We start from the raw sequence: 12,165 nt of genomic DNA on the forward strand, positions 1-12,165 counted from the left end.
CATGAACCACTTGCCCGCTCACTGCCCACTACACAAAACTCTAGATCGCTGCCACCGCGACCAAACACCTCCACACAATCCAGTAACCCATTACAAACCCTTCAGAACCCCCGCAACCAGGGTACCCCTAAACCTACACAAGACAAGCGCCATACTACTACTTCAAAAAACATAGCCACTATCTCTAAAAACAAAGCTAGCCCCAATATCAAGGGAGCCTTGATCAATGCCAGGTCGCTAGTAGCTCATGCTACAGAAATTGCAGACTTAATACTCACCGAAGACCTTGACTTCCTCGCCATCACTGAGACCTGGCTACACCCAGCAGCAGGCCCTATGCTTATGTTGGCAGTCCCAGATAACTATTCCATCCTGAGACAAGACCGCCCTAATTCTAGAGGAGGCGGTGTCGCCTTTATCCATAAGTGCAGTCTCACCATGAGACTAGCCACCTCGACCGATGCCCTCTCTTGCGAATCACTAGCAGTCAAAATACCACTCACTAACTCCCAAACTCTTAACATCTACTTGATCTACCGTCCGCCAGGCCCCATTGGCACCTTCGATGAAGACCTTAACTCCATCCTATCCAGCAACCTCAAAAGCTCCACTCAAGCTCTCACCTTAGGAGACTTTAACTTGGGCTACAATGACCTAGAAGACCATTCCGCTAGTACCATAGCTAATACTCTTACTGAATTAGGCTTTGTGCAAAGATGTATGACACCCACGCATACGAAAGGTAGAACACTTGACTGGGTGGCCGACCACAACTGCCTAGTGAACATTACAAATATCTCACCCCAAGCCTGGACTGACCACCATTTGGTATCATTTATGCTCTCCACCGACAGACCCACACCCCCGCCCACCATTAAGGCCCCACCCACTCTCACTAGAAACAAGAAGAACATGACAGTAGAAAGACTCATCCCTGACCTACTCCCCACTCTCAACTCACTTCCTGATAACCTGGACCCTGAGTCCTTAGTTGAAGAATATAACAAGATTATGGCCACCTCACTGGACCGCATCGCCCCCCTTAAACTGAGATCCAGTAAACCGAAAACGCACCTTAACAAATGGTACACACCATTCCTCAAAAAACTAAGACAGCAAAAAAGAAACTGCGAGGCCATCTGGAAAAAATCCCCTTCAGTCTCTAACAAACTAAAACTCTCCAAACTAGTTGCACTCTACAAAAAAGAAATCTACCTGGCCAAACGAGCCTCCTTTGATTCTCGTATATCCCAAGCTAAATCTAACATGAAAGAACTTTTCTCCATCCTCAAAGAAATAGAAACCCCCATAGCACCCCTTGACACGTGCACCAAAGATAAAAACTGGTGCTCAGAAATTCAAAGAGCCCTAGCAAACAAGATTGCGACTCTTCAAAGTAAAATCACCAGCAAAAGAGCATCCCTGAAGGACACCCTCAACTCAAAAATTCCGGACAAGCCCATGCCCACTGACCTAGCCCGCTTCCAATTCGCCAAAGTCAACATACTGGAAGTCGAAAAAATTATCCTGTCCCTGAAACCGTCTAATTGCCAGGGAGATCTATGCCCTGCACAGCTCATTAAAGATGCTGCCCGCGACCTCTCCCCTTTCATTACAAAATTGATCAATGCCTCCTTTGCCACTGGCTCCATCCCTACTAACCTAAAACAATCCTGGGTACTACCTCTACTGAAAAAACCCACACTTGACCCAGCCATACCCACAAACTACCGTCCCATAACTACTGTTCCCTTTCTACTAAAAATTCTGGACAAGGTTGCCTATGTACAAATACAGAAGCACCTGGAAGAACACAACCTCTTAGGCTCTAGACAATCTGGATTCCGTCCCCAACACGGGACTGAAACCGTCCTTATTGACTTGAAAGCGCAGATCGATTCGCTCAGAGACAACGGGCAAGCCGCCCTACTCCTCCTCCTCGACCTTTCTGCAGCCTTCGATCTGGTCGATCATTCTGTCCTTTGCTCACACCTCCACACTTCGGCTCACTTCTCCAGTGAGGCCTTTACCCGGATCACATCCTTCCTTAACGACAGGACTATGAGGGTCTTCTCTCCCATGGCGGCAGCAGACCCTATACCCATCACATGTGGTGTACCTCAGGGCTCCTGTGTCTCCCCCACATTATGCAACATATTTACCAAGCCCCTTTTCGATGATTTGGATCATCTCGGTATCACCTACACTAACTATGCAGATGATACTCAGATCCTCCTTCCGCTTTCAGGAGATTATGGAAAGGATTTGGCCTTGCTAAATAGGGTGTACATCATCATCCAGGCATGGATGGCTACTCATGGACTATGCCTGAATGATGATAAAACAGAACTCATCATCTTAGGCACCACAATCAGTATAAAGAAACTTGGCCCGGCCTATAACTCCTTCATGATTGACGGGAACAACATCAAAGTCGGACAAGAGGTCAAAACATTGGGATTCTATCTAGATTCCAATTTTTCCCTCAAAAGACAAGTGAGCTCCCTTGCATCCTCCACGGCTTACACGTGCAAATTAATCCGTGCAGCCAAACCTTTCCTGTCTGACACTAGCTGTCTGACACTCGCCAGAGCCCTCATACTGTCTCGCCTCGACTATTGTAATGCCCTCTACCTAGGATCCACCAAGGCCACCACCAATAAACTGCAAACCCTTCAGAACAACGCTCTCAGAGCAGCTCTGGGCATTTCCAGAAGAGAACACATTACAGGTTTCAGCCAACAGAACAATTGGCTCTCCACCAGAGATAAAATTCTCTTAAAAACGGCATCTCTCACCCACAAGTCTCTCAACAACGCAGCCCCAACCTACCTGATCAACAGGTTCCACAAACAATCCTCCTCAAGACCCGTCAGAACCGCATACAAAGATTGCCTATCTGCCCCCCACTACAAACGGGCCACCATAGGAGGCAACAGCTTCCCGGTAAAAGCTGCTAAGCTCTGGAACTCCCTGCCTCCAAACCTTAGAGTAGACTTGCCTTATCAGAACTTCCGTTCCAAGTTAATCTCCTGGCTGAAACTGGAGACCCACTAAGACTAGGTAGTGTCCAGCGCTACACGCACACATCGTAACCACGTGTGCCTCTTGCTTACCTGTATATTACATTACCGCCTGCTGTCCTTACTGATGATTTGTATATACTGTATATAACATTTGTGCACCTATTTTTGTATTATGTATATTCCTCGTGTACTGTAACCAAGCTTCGAAAATTCTTGTAAAGTCTGCGCCCTGATACCCCCGGGTACGCTCGCGCATTATAAATAATAAAACAAACAAACAAACAAACAAATGTCTACACGTGTTTTGGTTGTCTGCTTGGACTTCAACAATTTCGTCCACTTGATAATGCAACCTTCATCAGGACCACAATGGGGAATTCAATCATTCCCATTTAACCGAGTAGGGTGAGTTATACCACTCAAAAACGTAAAGCACAACGTTTCTGATGTCACTTTCTGGTAATTAGGATGTATCATTCATTCGTACAGTTTCCAGCCTCGAGGACCAGAGATTTTGACCAGGCACCCCTTTGTTTATAAATATTGTAGATGATGCAGCAAGACTGCATGCAGTGGGAGCCAGTGAAGGTCGATGAGGGCCGGGGTGATGTGTTCGTAACTGCGCAGACCCTTGATGAGGCATGCATCCGCGTGTGTGAACTTCCCGGGGGCACAAGGGAGAACGACGGGAGGCCTTTGGGGAGTGCATTGCCCCCATCCAGGGGGGATAGGACCAGTGCTTGAACGGTGGATCTAATGCTGTCTGGAAGGAGGAAGGGCTTGACTTTCCGCAGCAGGGAGAGCTGATACCAATCTGTCTGAGTTTTCTTACCTATGTCTGTCTTGAATGAGAGGTCTTTGTCAATGTGGAACCCGATGGACTTGGCGCAGGACGTGAGCTCGAATGTGAAGCACTCAGAGTTCATGGCTGATAGCCAGGTGTGCATGTCTGGGTGGTCAGTGTTGTTGGTGAGGAGTATGAATTTGGTCTTGGAGGGGTTGAGCTTCAAGTATGCACTGGACATCCAAGACTGGATCTTTGAGAGGCAGGTTTTGAGCCTAAGGATGTCCTTGATGGAGTCGACCTTGAGGTATAGATGTGTGTTGTTGGTGTATTGGTGGATGTGGATGTTTTGTGTGGCTAGGAGGGCTCGGAGCAGCTCCATGTATAGATTGAAGATCACTGGGGAGAAGATATAACCCTGCGGTGCTCCACAGGTGACGGGTAGCATTGGTGACCTAGATGAGTCCATCTGAACAAACTACTGGCATTGGCGAGGTAGGACTTGAACAAGCGTAAGGCAAGATTGCTGATTCCCATGTGCTTATGTAGTGTTTTCGTAAGCTCCTGGTGGTCTACTGTGTCAGAAGCAGTCGAGAGCTCGAGTAGAACCAGAAGGCAGGGATGGCCATCGTCAAGGATGTTGAGGGCATCGCGTCATGGTTGCTGTCTCCGTGCTGCATCTGGGTCTGAACCGGTGTTGCTGCAGTTGTGTGGCTACCACTTTCTTGCTGATCTTACCTAGGAAGGGAAGGAAGATGGGTGATGGGGCGATAGTTACCTAGGTTGTCGGGATCCAGAGTATGTTTCTTTAGTAGAGGGAGGATTTGACCTATCTTTAGGGTCTATGAGACGGTGCCTTAAGATAGGGAGCTGTTGATGATCTCCAGGCTGTGAAGGAGAGCTTCTGCAGGGAGGGCCTTGAGGTTGGATGCTGGGAGGATGTTTTCTGTATACGATGTGGCTTTGAGGGTGGCCAGGGATTCTACCAGGTCCTCTGTCCAGAGTGTCTTGAATGTTGTCCGGGGTGTGGAGATTTCACAAAGAGGGACATGAGGTGGATCTATGGATGCAGAGTTAGTGTCTATGTGCTGGTGAATTCTGCTGATTTTGTCGATGAAGAAGATGTTGATGGTGGTAGATTTTTTGATGGAGTGTGGTATGACAGGGTCGGGTAGCAGGTGGATGCAGTGCTTGACTGCTTCGAAGAGGGCTCTGTTTTTGTTTTTGGCTTCTGCTATGGTATTCTGATAGTAGGAGGCCTTGGCTTATTTGTCGGTGGGTTGATTCCTTGAGGAGCGCAAGGTTAAATGCAGTCCTGGAGCGGTGCCAGGTTTTCTCTGTTTCCTGATGCCTCTTTTGCTGAGGTTGAGTTCTTGCATGTACCAGGGTGCTGACGGTTTCAGTTTGCAGTTGCGATTTTTCGGAGGCGTGTGTCGGTTGATGGAGGCTGAGAGGGTGGCGTTGAGTGCTTCCAGTAGAGAGTGACAGTTCAGTTGGGGGTGCTCGGTCCATGTAAGGTGGAGGTTGGTGAGGTCTTTCATGAACGATTCCACCTGGAAGTTCTTGTAGGACCTGAAGGTCTGTCTGATGGGTGTCTGCTGGGAGTGCTTGACTTGGGTAGTGTGCAGGATGTTGAAAGTCACGACTAGGCCAAACTTATAGACCACACAGCATACACGCAGCTTGGCCTTTTCATTGAAGCCAACATCCTCCTGGACCCTGTGCAATATGGCTTCAAACCACTCAGACGAACAGAAATCTCCCTACCGTCCATCTGGGATGACTTAAAAAGAACAGCTGATACAGAAGGCTGCACTGTACTCATCCTTCTTGACCTCACTAACGCCTTCAATAGCATCAATCACACCATCCTCCTACACAGGTTACACTCACTCAGAATCAAAGAAACAGCCCTCTCTTGGATTTCCTCTTTCATCTCTAATCATTCACAAATAAGGCTCCTCCACCTGTTCACCTTCACCTCATGACCAGTAACAAAAGGGGTCCCAGAAGGAGCATCCCTATCCCCCCTGCTCTTCAACATCTATCTAAACCATCTGCCCACACTCATCCGCTCCCAGAATCTTACCTGCCACAACTGCGGAGACGACACGTGGATCCACCTTAAAATCCCCAAATCACCAGGCCTCAACCACCCAGATCTGTCATCTGACTACTGGATTGAGACCAACCACCTCATCCTCATCCTCAATCCTCAATCCTGGGAAAACTGAAATCCTATTCTGCAGGAAAACAGCGCTCATCCCCCAACCGACTTCCTGGCCGCAACCCCTACGCCCCACCCCCACCAGCAACCTCCACCTCTGTGAAAAACCTCAGATGTACACTCGACACAGACGTATCCCTTTCCCAACTGTTATGCTCATCTGGTCTCTGCAGAGGCGTTGGGGCATGGTTGCAGCCCTAAATTAGATCACCCCTATCAGGCCTCTCCCTCTGCAGATAAGCTGTGACCGGTGGCAATTGGTGACACTGCTCCTGCGTGGATATGAGAGAAGGTGAGTGCGCTGATCTGTGACTATTGTACCTCTCAAACTCTTCTCCCCAAGCTGTGGTTTCTGTGACCATGTAGCGGCCAATAAAGCTCATCTGTTAATTATTAATGATAAGCTCTCCGTCCTGCTACTTCTGGCAGGGGGCGCTTCTCGATGGGACCTAGTTCCTTCACTGATCCCCGGTAAGTAATAGTTCAGTCCAGCTGCGACTATGCTTCTCCTGGTTGGTAGTAAGTGTCTCTCAATGTCTCTTATCTCTTTCCCTTTCCATTTTCTCTACGTCTCTTCTCGTTTGAATGTCTATGTATTATTGCTCCCAATATTGTTGTCAATTCCTGAATAATATTTCTCTTCTGTTTTCTTCCCAATAGGTGGAAATGTGGCCCAAAAGCAGCTGTGGGGCACGGTTCGCGGCCGGGTGGAACATGAATGAATCCACAATGTCTGACAGCAGGTAAGCAATGGTTTAAGGAAAAGCGCGAGGTTTGGTGATAGCGCAACCTTAAACTGAATGGGCCTCATTACGACCCTGGCGGAAATCGAAAAACGATGGCGGAAATGCAATACCGCCATCGAATAGCGCTCGGTGCGATCATGACCCGTCACCGCAAAGTACGATGCCATTAGCGACACCGTAGTGAACGCCAATGCTAACTGCACCAAGCACGCGCGCGCGCCATGCCAAACCGTAATTACCACCATGGCGCAACGGTACGCGAATTCCGACCCTAGCGGACATGCACCTAACGCCATCAAGCACGGCGGAAAGTACCATTCCGCCATGGTGAGAAGTACGCGTAACTGGAGGGACTGCTCAAAGTTAGTGGCTTGAGTGGCATACAGAGTCTCCTTTTATCTGAAACCCAAAACCCCCCACCCAAAACCAACCTAACCGCCCTAAAACCCCCACCCCCCCCCCCTCGGCATGTTCTAAGTCTTCTTCCCTTTTCCACAGAATAGAAACGCATATTCTGCATCTTTTTGACTGCAGCATCAGACGGGTGCCCCCGCTAGGATACAGACCGGGGTTTCCCGCCTCTTCCAGCCTCAAGTTGCCGGGTCCTTCAATACACCCAGCACAGGAACAGGTAACTCCTATTTACCCTGACCCCCTGTGGTCCTTCCAGCCACTTTAGGTGCTTACTTGTGTTTACTATAAGTACCCAAGTATTTACCAAGCTCATTTCCTGTGTGTCAACCCTTTCTTTGTCCCTTCTCCTTCCCTAGTCACATGTTCCAGGCTCAAATGGTACCAAGTACACTGGGACCCACGCCATTACTCACGGAGGGCTACCAACCACTTCCACCTCCTCTAAGCCAACCCTTTCAGGTCAGTGTATGAGTCAGTACAAGCCCGACATTTGAATATTAGCAGTTCAAAATTCTTTATGTCCAGGGGTTAACCCCGAGTTTTTAAAAAATCGTTTTGACACATACCAGTATCCTGGTTTTTATGACAACACCAGAGTGTTCTTGGAACACTAATTACGTCCTTACTCTATTCTCGTTTGACAGGGAGACTGGGTCTAAACCCTTGAAGAAGGCTTTTTTTGACGCCGAAACGTCTTGGGACCCTCATTACATCCAGGCCAGCAAGCCCGTCCCTACAAAAAACATCTGATAAACATCTTGATACTATTTGAAATCAGTATTGGGATGATGTTTGTAAAAAAGTGATGTCTACAAATGTGATACTGTTTGTGCCCTACTATATATGCTTATTGCACTGACTTTATGTACTAAGTTTTTTAGGCACCTTCAAGTTCATGCTATGAGAGTTCTGCATTGTGGCTTTATTCTACTGTATACAGACTCCCACTTTTATATGTACACTAAATTGCTAGAAAAGTGTTGTTCTAAAAAACTATCGTAATATCATGGGTAATTAATTTCCAATTTTTTTATATTTTGTGATATTAGCTGAATAAACAAGCTAAGAGTCACATGTGTTTTTCTGTATCATTCTCTTGTACCTCTGTACTGCAGACAGCACAACTTCACAGTTTCTAGGATATGTAATATGTGAAATAAGAAAAGTCTCACAGTAATTAAAAATAAAATATTACTGTATGCAAATATACGTGGCAGGACGCCACCCCTTTGTTTCCAATGGTGAGAAGTACGGCATCGCGAACCAACCGTAAACGGCCCTACTGAGTGCTTGTACACCGCTCCCTGGCCACATTGTACAACCCCCCGTAGGTGCAATGAAGTCACACAATGCAACCAGTGAAATGTACTAGTCATCCATGCCTGCCAACGAACAAATGAATCTCAAGAGTGCCCAATGGGAGCTGCAGGGCACAGATGGCACGAATACAGAAGCTATACAAATGGACATGACCTCAGTCTCCCACCAAGAAACGCACGCAAACACAGGCACCTGTGACCAGCAATATTCCGATAATCACATCATTCCACCAATCCAACTGGCTGACCGGCATCTGTTATACAAAAGCTAATCCCCCGCCCCTGAGCATGACATCATCAAAACAGTCATATTGGCAGCCCTTATCCCTGACCTCACTGGGCTTCGTAGGCAAACGCGCCCAGCACAGTACCACGCAACTATACTCCGAAGCTGGAACCCAATGCAGATCTCCTCACAATACATCGCTCCCCAAATAGGAATATGCCACATCACTCGCAAAGAAGAACGCTACACGGTTCATATCAGAATAGAAATTTAATGCACAACAAATTCACCAAGCCCATACAGCCATTAGGCCATGAACTCCAAAATATATTTAATTATCGTGGGCTGCATCCGCAATAAATGACCAGCTACTTCTTGTGTGACGCCCTGTTCCTTCATGGTACACAGGGGCTACATTCCCGTACGAAAAGGCAACATGGAAGCGCCTAGAACCGCAGGGCCGTCCCAATAGGGAGGCACTAGTCCAGCTGAAAGGCCGAAATGTTGCTCCTAGCCACTAGTACTGCGTAAGGGCATGTGGCCCATTGGCGATCGTCCCATAAGATCGTAATGCTGCTCCACTGATTAACACGAAGCAGCAGGTGTCGGGAGTAAAATCCATCTGCAGGAGTGGCATACAGATGGCAGTGGCAAAAGGGGAGGAGATACCTGTCAACCAAATGAAATGAAAAAGAATAGTATGGCCATCAGAACTACATTTGAATTACTCACTTCAATGATCACACCAAATCCACAGCCATATGCATGCTAGCCCACTCCAAAGGATCATCACCACCCAAAAACCACTTGCGAATCATAACTATCTATATCGAGGTGAAAACACTATCACAAACGAGTGTACCTGTGCATGCGTCTGTTAAAACAGAATCCATCTGATGGTATTGGTAACGTGCATAGACACAAGTGTCTGAAGGCGCGTCGAGACAGGGAGGGCTCAACAAGGCCAGATAGACGATGGCCCCACTATGGCAGCCCTGCATCACATAGCGCAGGGGAGGCGGATAGATTCCAAGAAGCCCTGTACATGGCAAACTCTGTATCAAATCATCTGTCCATGCATCCATACATCATTCCCTCATCCCGTAATGAAAACGCCTGTTTCCATACTCACATAACATGTGAAATTTCCATTGAGTCTGTGCGTTATGCAGCCTGCAAAATCCACCGTGCCCCAGCCCGTTATTCCAGTGTTGTGAAGTAACATGTATTTGGGAACGTCCGGCCTCATCGCCCACGTCGCTATTGCGCATCCCATACTATTCATATCAATCATTGCATCCTCGCCATGGCCCCTGTCCCAAGGACATTGAACAATAGAACGTTATATTTGCAGTCAGACCTGTGGGCATCTCCTCGCCGCTAGCTGAAAACCGAAAGCGCCGCCCTTCGAATTCCTCATTTGCAACATCACGTCGAAAAGGCATCTGTGGCCGCTTGAAACCACAAATTAATCCATCTAGTGCGGCTGTGTGTGAAAATGGCAACTGCCTTCACTCACAAATGGAACACCCCGCCCGTCGGTGAAGCTCGGTACAGTGTTGCATGAGGGTCCACCGTTACTCGAGTACTACGTTCCACTGACCCTTCACAAGTCTGTTCGCGACTGCAAAGATTGTATGTGAAACAATGGGACCATAGCCGAATGAACATATCAACCAATGTTACACTGCCATCGGGTACAAATACATGATTGCAATAGCAAGATGCCATTCGTCGAATTGCAGCGTTGTGTGCGGGACGTGCTCGCCCAAAGGGGAGTGCAGCTTGCACAGGTGGAATGAATCACCACAGGTGGAGGCCATACAGCCTGAAAACACATAAATTGCACACCCAGTCTCCTCCCACAACCACACCCACTCCGAAATGCTACCGGCAGGACTAGCCATGTTGGCCCTGGGGGACCTGATAGCACTGCAAGTACTCCAACTTCAAGAAGAAGACGAACACCAACTACTACCGGCCGCACGGCGGAGACGCAGGAGGAGGAGGAGGGCAAGGCAGGGCCAGCAAGGGCCGCCAGCACAGCCACTACCACCACGCAGGCAGCCCGCAATCCCACGCCTCCGAGCACATCCGTTCAACCTCACTGATGAGCAGATCCACACCCTCTACCGTTTGGACCGGGACACCATAACCGCCATTGTGGACATGACACAGGCTGACCTTGTCAGCATGATAGATAGCCCAACCGCCATCCCACCCCTACTGAAGGTGGTGTCTGTACTACACTTCCTGGCCACAGGCACCTACCAGCACACAGTCGGACAGTTGCATGGCATATCACAGCCACTGTTCTCACGGACACTATTGCAAGTGCTCGATGCCCTCCTGAAGCACGCAGACGACTACATCTCTCTACCACGCTCGGAGCAGGAAATTACGAACACAAAAGTGGGATTCCATGCACTTGCCGGCATACCGGGTTGCATTGGTGCCATCGACTGCACCCATGTGGAATTGGTCATCCCACATGCCATGGAGGCCCAGTACCGCAACCGAAAACAATTTCATTCCCTGAATGTACAAATGGTGTGTGACTCCAACAGGATCATTACACATTGTTGTGCCAGATTCCCTGGATCAACCCATGATTCTATGGTCTTGAGGAACTCTACTATACCACGCTACATGGAGCGACACGCAGGGAACAGATCCTGGCTACTCGGTGAGTCTCATTTCATGCATGATGATGTGGGGTATGTGATGCGGCAATGACCTGGCAGGAAGGGGGGGGGGTGCGTACGTAGCAATGGCATTCCTCAATATTCCTTTCATGTCCACATACAGGTGATGCCGGGTATCCACTGAAGAGATGGCTCCTCACACCAGTCCGGAACCCACGGGACCAGCATGAGGAGGACTACAACCATGCCCACTCACGTACCCGTGTAGTCATAGAACAGGCATTCGGCCTACTGAAGACTCGTTTCCGCTGCCTCAGCAGGTCTGGCGGGGCACTCCTGTACCGCCATGTGAAGGTTGCAAAGATGGTCATGGCATGTGTCATGCTCCACAACATGTGCGTACGTAGAAATGTGCCCATGCCCCCTGACGCAGAACTGCAAGCACCTGATGATGGTCATGATGAGGGTGGAGATGTGGCAGCACCTCAAGGAGTCTGCGAGGCACAGGAGGGCCGTGACATTCGTCAGCATCTCATAGATGCATGCTTCTAGCACTCACGCCTGGTGGCTGATACATGGACACGGGACTCGTGGCACTGTGTGTGTCTGGGACATGCACAATATGGACTGTACGCCTATAATGGCCTCGTACACAAAGATCAATGTCCACACATCTCATTGCATGATCGTGCATTGTTTATGGCATATGTGATATCATGTTAAACACCCTATCGACCCGCCACCCAAGTGAGCCCAACACACCCCCTCCACCCTCCTA

The sequence above is a fragment of the Ambystoma mexicanum genome, chromosome 7q (assembly GCF_040938575.1).
Source record: "Ambystoma mexicanum isolate Mex_15411 chromosome 7q, UKY_AmexF1_1, whole genome shotgun sequence".
NCBI classification, from domain to species: Eukaryota; Metazoa; Chordata; class Amphibia; order Caudata; family Ambystomatidae; genus Ambystoma; species Ambystoma mexicanum.